Below are 7,568 nucleotides of genomic sequence, written 5' to 3' on the forward strand. Positions count from 1 at the left end.
TTTGGATACACACTTTCTAATGTATTGACATTCAGGGATAGGAAGGTGAACAAAACACCCATTCTGTTGCCATGTTCCCTCTCTGTTCTCTGCACTCATGTAGTCTCAGCTGTACTTCAGGTATCTGAGCTCATCTAGAAAGGGCATGGGGAGGAAGAAGGAAAGTGGAAAAAGTCTCTGCTGGGAAAAGGCAAATATAGAAAAAATACTGTTATGAATTCAGGTAATATTTAGCAATTTATCATCAAACATGTTTGGGTTATAAAAATCTCAAAATAAACTGATAAAAACTAGGTATCTCTAGTATTCCACTGTGGGAAGAAGCATACATAAAATGCAAAGGAAGATAAAAAAGAAGAGGAAAAGAGTATGACTGCCAACAGTGTGGTAAATCTTGCCCTTGCTAACAGGGGAGAAGTGATGCAGTCTGCCTCTCTAGGATGTGAATCCTGCTGAGTCTTCAGATCACAGGATGATTAAATTTATTGATGGACTTTAGCAGATCCTTGGGGAAACTGAAAATGAGAAAGCTCAGCAGCCCCACCGCTCAGCCAAGCTTCCAGGTCCAAGCCTAGGCGCACACTGTAAGTACCACCCGTGCCGGTGGTGCCGATCCAGAGCTGCTGGGTTTTGTCAGCACTGCATCACACAGCTGCTGAACTTGTAGGCTGTCATAGATTTTAAGCAAAACTTTGAGGGAGATAAAATTTAGCTCCAGAGCAAACAATCAAATCTGTTTTAACGTCAGGGCAGTGACAAGCAGTTACAATCATACTAAGGGTGAACTTTGAATTTTGGCCTGTTTTTTTTTTGGGTTTTTTTTTTTTTTCCCTCTTAAGTGTCGTGTTTTAATCAAATTTTTCTATGCTGAGTGTATTAACACGAAAGTGTTTGTTACAGGTGCTGAGGAAAAAAGCTTGAAGGATTGAAAAACTGCCTAAAGATATTGCTAAAATAGGTTATGCTGAAAGGGGAGATATAGATAGAACAGTTCTCTGAATTTATGTATTTGGGAAAGAAAATAGGGTTATCTCATGGTGGGTGGTGAGCAGATGAAAACCAACGTTACTGTAACAACATTCAGCAAAGGAAGCATTTAAAAAACAACTTTCCTCCATGTCAATACAAATGTCATAGTAACTTTTAAGGTAGGAATTAATGTGATTGCCTGCAGCTAGGTTTGGTGAGATGCTAAGCCAGGCAGCACCCCACTTCCAGAGCAGCACAGGAGGATCTCTGGCAGCTTTCAGACACTTGTCGGGGGATGGTGTCTCTGCAGTGTGTTGGGATATTGCTTCAGTGGAAACCATCAAAACTTCCACTCAGGGAAGTGGCAAAGTCTCAGCTTCACTATTTGTTTAAAATCAAGGTTTGCTGAAAACCGATCCGTTGACTTTTGAGCATGTCTCTGAACACCCGGCCAGCAGCGCAGCGCCCACCACGTGTTTCCTAACTCCTTCCAGTCCCCTCCGCCCCCTCTTCAGGTTAAGGGAGCGGGTGCCCGTGTGTCCCCTGACGCAGAGAACCCTTCCCGTGGTGACAGCAGCCATAAAGCTCTGCCCACACCCCTGGCGCTGGGCAGCGGCTGCGCCTCCCGGCCCTTCTCACAGGGTGTGGTGTTTGCTCAGCGTGGGGACTGCAGCGAGAGGAGCTGCTGCTGCTGCTGCCACCTCCTCCTCCTGTGCCTCAGCCACTGTGTGCCTGGCAGAATCACTCCCAGCCCTGCCCGTGGGCAAGTTTCCAGCTTGCCTCTTGAGCTGAAAACCTGACGTGTGTCCACTCACAAGCTCTGGGCCGTGGAGGGTCCACACAGTTCCCCACTCCTTGTAACTGCACACTGAGTTGAGATGCGGTTTTTAGAAAGCCTCACAGCCTGCCCACTGCAAAACCAGTATTTACCACCTGACCCAAACTTCTAGGATTTATTTACCATGTCTTAAAATAACCATGTCCCTTCTGAGGACATCGGAGTCTCTGGGCTTCTGCACAGGAGGCAGAAGCTGGTGGTACTTGTACCTGTTGTCCTTCATTCCAGGTGCCTTTGACCTGCACCTCAGGTCGCTGTCTCCTTCACTCTAAAGTTCTCTTACCTGGGCAACCTTGCTCCCCCCTGCCACCTCCTGGATCTCTTCAGCAGCTCTCCCACAGTAGAGCAGTCAGCTCTTTCCCCAGGCAACATTGGGGAGCCATCTGAGGTGTTATGGAAATAAGGCATGCCAGACAGCATAACAGGCTTGGACTCTAGGATTCTGCTGAATCAATAAGCTGAAAGATAGGTTCCTCTATAACCATTGGTGTGCTCCTTTCTATGATAGTTGGTGCTGCTCTCACTTTCACACAGGAATTATTCCTTGCTGTTACAGGATCCAGTTGAGTTGAGTAATGAGCTTCAGGGCAGTAGTGCAGACCAAGTTTTTGAGTAAGGACTCCACTGGTTATTCCTTTTTTTCTCATAGGCAAATAATTGAAGGGACTTGGAGTAATCTGGCAATCCCAAAGCTGGAGAAGAAGCTAAATCTCCTTTTGTAGCTTGGAAGGTATATTCTTTCTCCGGACCACAACGTATAGGCTCCACTTCCTCTGCCTTGGTAGCTCCTTTTAGTGGTTTGCTTCGCTCCCCTAGCCCCACTATCCAGGGTCTGCAGTATCCTACTGTGCCTAAAAAATCCTCACAATCATTTTCTTTGTTACCAGTCAAGGCATTTCTACTGTAGTCTGGACCCACTCTGGGCCTACCAGTCTTTGTCCTTTTGTTAATATAAATCCTAAATATTTTACTTCCTGACGACACAACTGAAGCTTAGAAAGAGATGCATAGTGATCTTTTTTCTGCTAAAGCAGTACACAGAGAAATAGTAGCTTCCAAGCTGTCTTCATATGTCTTGCTGGCAAGAAATGAATCATCTACATATTGTACAAGCCTAGAACCTCCACATATTATAATATCTCTTAGATTTTCTCCTTGCCACCCCAGCATGTGATCCTTAGAATAGTTGCAGATGTCAGAGGCAGCTCGGTCCACAAACACACTTGCTGCCAGTTCACTATTAAAATTCTGGCGAGTCATTCCCCCATACATCCATAAAATCTGTTGCAGTCTTCCCCGTTAGTCACTGGGGTGTTCCCCTGGGCTCTGTCTGCATTCCTGTAATTTTATTCTTATCTCGCCACTAGCTCTAATCACATTTATTGGATCTCTAACAACTGTTCAGAAATTATCTCAATCTATTTGTTTATTACTCTTCTAACCAGGATCAGCCTGAGACCAGGCAGTCAGACTTACCCCTGCCTGTAGGGTCAACTCTACACTCTTTTCAGCTATCTTATCCTGCTCTTCTGGATGGAGCAACTCCCTCAACAACAGATCAACATTGGCCCAGGATGGGTCACATCCTGAAGAAATAATGGTGCCCATTGACCTGCATCTTCCCATAACCTATTGTTCTGCCAATGACCAGGCCGAACAAAAATCATACCGCCTGCAGGAAGATGAACCAATGCACAGACTGTGTCATAGACAAGAAGGACATTTCATGAATGATCACTGGGGGTACAAACAGATCAATCAGCTGGTACATGATCGACACCACCCCCAACGATCCCACAAAAGATGTGACTCGGCCCACAACAGGTGGTACAAACAGTGAACCAAGGTTTCCCATAGCTGGCATGGGAAACAGCCAGACCAGCAAGCTAAGCATATACGATAAAGGTGCCCACATGGCGACTCTCACCCGATCGGCCCACGTTCACAAAGGTCTAAACAGACCGGGGCCCAGCTCCAGGGAGAGTCAGGAGGTCTGCCCTGAACCAGGAAGCTCTCCCCCCCGCCCCTCTCCCCCCCTGCCAGTGGTCCCAGCTTTTATCCCCAAGCAGACCCCTGACCTTTGTCAACTCAGTGCGGGACCCCTGGGGCTCATTTCCCTTCTGGCTCTCCCTGCAGGGCCGGCCGCACCCTGGGGGGAAGCTCTAAGGCAAACTCACCACCTCTGTATGAAGGGCTGTGGGAATCACCCATATGTCAACCTTAATTCGGGGCTCGGGGTTCAGACCCCAGCATTTCACCTAGACATTTTATTTCCACACAAAACCAAATCCCCAGGGTCCCAGGGGTGATGGGTGTATACGTGTAACACCAGTGGTAGGGGAAGGGACGTTTCACACACACACACCACTGGCTGCATTATAAGAGGATTAGGGATAACATTAGAAACCACAGGGTAAAGCCCAGCAGAAGCAATGGGCACAGCAGAAACTACGGGAGGGGAGTCAACAGGAAGGGATACAGAGGGAGGAGTGTGAGGTGGTGCAGACACAGCCTCTGCAGGTGCCTCTGTTCAGGTACGATTGCTGCAGCTAATGTTCGTCCTCGAGGTTTTTGTACTCGTTTTCGACCATCCTCTTTATGGTGGTCATATGCCCAACTATCCCATACATACAAATAATCCATTTGCTGAGGTTTTCTGTTTTCCACAATTTTATGGAGCATAGCCACTTTTTAAAATTCAAAGAATCCTTTGTGGGGCTATACCCTGGCTCCTCTGAGTGCTGGCCAGTCCTCCTTACACAGTGCTCATTTTTTTCAATAGACCTGCAGTGCTATCTGTTTTCCTCCAGTTTTCTGGTACCTTGGCTGAAGGCGTCCCCTTCTCAATGCCAGATACATTCCCCATATCTGTATGCCAAATTCATGCGCCTTATGCTGATCAGGCTGCACACACTTCTCATAGTGCACTTCTGAGATGTCCTTCCAAGGTGGAACTCAGACCCACTCAGACTTCCAAGGTGGGACTCAAACTCACTCGGACCCAAAATACCTAGTATTTAGTAGCAGAATTGTAACACTCACTAGTTGGTGCCTCCTGTCCCCATAGTTCCCAGGTGAACTCACCCAATGCCAGCAGTTGGACATTTGGACATGAGGGGATCCAGTGGCAGTTGCCTAGAGTCCTACCTCAATCACCAAACTGTTATGGGAAGTATGCATTCTGGCCATCATACCAGGGCTTGACTCCAAGTTTCTGCTGAATTGATAAGTCAAGAGGTAGATTCCTCTATAAAAGTACTTTTTATTAATAGCACTACAGGTTGAGCTGGCTGCCTCTGAAGAGTGACCTCAAAGAGAGAAATCCCTGGGCAGTTAAACCCTTACAATCTACGTTCCCCACCCCTCATGTGACAATTTGGACCAGGAGTAATATTAGGGTCTGGGATCCTCCTGTTCTTCCCTGAGTCCTTTCATTGTCTCTAGGCAGGCCAATTCTGGCTTCAGCAAATTTAGCCACTAAAGCTAAGCAAGTTATGCTAACCAAGCTCTGTAGAAGTAGCGTACCCAATTTCTCAACACAGGCCGAGGACCTGGCTCCTTCTCACAAGCCGATGCTCCAGCTCTGTGTCCTGTGCTGCACTCTTGCAAGGACATCCCCAAAAGCACAGCAGTTGTGGGTAACCCTCCCCAGGTCTTGGGCACCTTTTGGAAAGCCACACTAATTTTTAAAATAACCTTAGAAAACAGTAAAAATATGTTAGACCTGAAGAATGGGCACATGAGGTCAGAAGGGGAGTGAAGACCTTGCTTCAACGCACACGGCTGGCAAAGAGAGCTCATTGGGGTTCAGTGTCCGTTTCTCCTATGTGAGGAGATGTATGTCACACTCCTGGTCACATATTACTGTCCCCAGTGTTTGGTGGACTCAGTGACAATGCTCTTTGTGACCTCAGATGTCACAAATCAGTCACACAAATCTTTGTCATTGTGGTGGAGATAACTTTTTAAAAATTGTTTTTATTCTGTAGAAAATTGGCTGCTATGGTCTGGGATGGGACAACACATTTCTGTTTTGTCAGAAATATTATCTGCTTGAATTTTGCCATGGGGAACATTTTTATACTTGCCTGCATGTCTCCAACTAACATACTGTGTGGGTGTTTATCCCCCAGTGGCTTTGCTATTCAGAACTAGTGATGTGTGACATACAAATATTTGGATAAAAAAAAGTACACCCTCACCTGACTGCAGCTGGATGCATTGGAGCTCGGCCAGTGGGCCACAGCTGGCAATCTGAGTTATGGCATCTATAATTTATAGAGAGGCTGTAGGATCCCACCTCCAGGTGCCTGTAGCTTACGGATGCTACAGGGCATGCATAGAGTGGCTGAGGCTTTAAAGATACTGATTGGCATTGCTGTCAGTCATTGCTGCTGTGACGTGACAGCGTGAGCCTGAGGCACCCTGAGCCCACAGTACATATTGATCTGTCACCCCCCAGCAGGAAGGTACTTTAAAAATACATCTATCATCCATGTCTGTTCTTTCCTAGGACCAGTTCCTTGCTCATTCTCCCTGCGTGAGGCACATGCCCTTGACCAAAGTTGCTTGCCCTCATGTTTGTGTGGGACTCTGATTTGGTCTCTGCTGGGTGGTGTCGGGGGGTGTCTTACAGCCGATGTGTGGGTCTGGCTGGCTGGACATCTACAGAGCTGCTGGGCAGCAGAGGTGCCTTTGCTGTGGCTGTTGCAAGAAGAGGTTCCTCACAGCCCAGCTCAAGCACCTGCTGATGGTTCAGGCAACCCTTTGTGTTTTAGGCTGGAGTAATAAATGTTTCCTTTCCATTTCACTAACTCTTGGAATTTACGAGCCTTGTTACTTAAGCCTGCTGGTACTTCAGGGGATGAAAATAGCCACAGTGTGCTCACCCTCCCACCCAGGTTGTGGCATGAGTATCTGTCACCATTACAGCCCAAAGAATTACTCTGCAGCATTTAACTCGCCATCCTGTCAGTGGCACCCATGACTTTATTCTGCCTAGACTGTGAAATTATGGCTCTCCTGGTGAAGAGAGCACAGACAGACTACTGCTGTGGAAATGCATTTTAAATTACAGACATTCTGTCCTCAGGCTTGGGCCATGTATTGGAAATACTTAATTTAGGAACCTTAATAAGTGAAGTGATACTTTGCTTCCAAAAAAAAAAAAATACAGAAGAAGAAAATCAATTGTTTTATTTTTACTTGTATTTTTCTATTGTCTACACAAAAAAAAAAGGAATAAAAAGATTACCTTTTCACAACTTGCTTAAAAAAGAAAAAATAGAATCTGTAAAATACTTCAAATTGGATATAAATAAAGGCAAAATATATGTAGTTTTTATTAATGTTACTTGTACATGTTACCCAAATGCTGTAATTATCAGAGACATTTTATCTGTGGTCCTGAATAGGTGCAGAGAGGGAGCCAAAGAAGCTCACCTCCTCTGATGCATGATTTTAGGAGCATTTGAGAGTCCTCTCAAACTCAGTTTTCAGTCAGGAGAGGCTGACTGATGAAGTTGTATAATTGATTAACTGGAATATTAACTCTATAAGTGATAATGTGCTATTGTCTTAGGAAAGCTGAAATATTCTTTGGAAATTATTATACCTTAGACTAATAAGCTTCTTCCTATAGGATATTTTTTATTTTTATCTCTATTTATATATAGATATAATACATGTATTTTGACACATATTTATATGTATTTATATATAAAAGCACGCACATAATATTTTCTATTGTTGTATCTTAGTA

The sequence above is a fragment of the Merops nubicus genome, unplaced genomic scaffold (genome assembly GCF_000691845.1).
Source record: "Merops nubicus isolate BGI_N331 unplaced genomic scaffold, ASM69184v1 scaffold17937, whole genome shotgun sequence".
NCBI classification, from domain to species: Eukaryota; Metazoa; Chordata; class Aves; order Coraciiformes; family Meropidae; genus Merops; species Merops nubicus.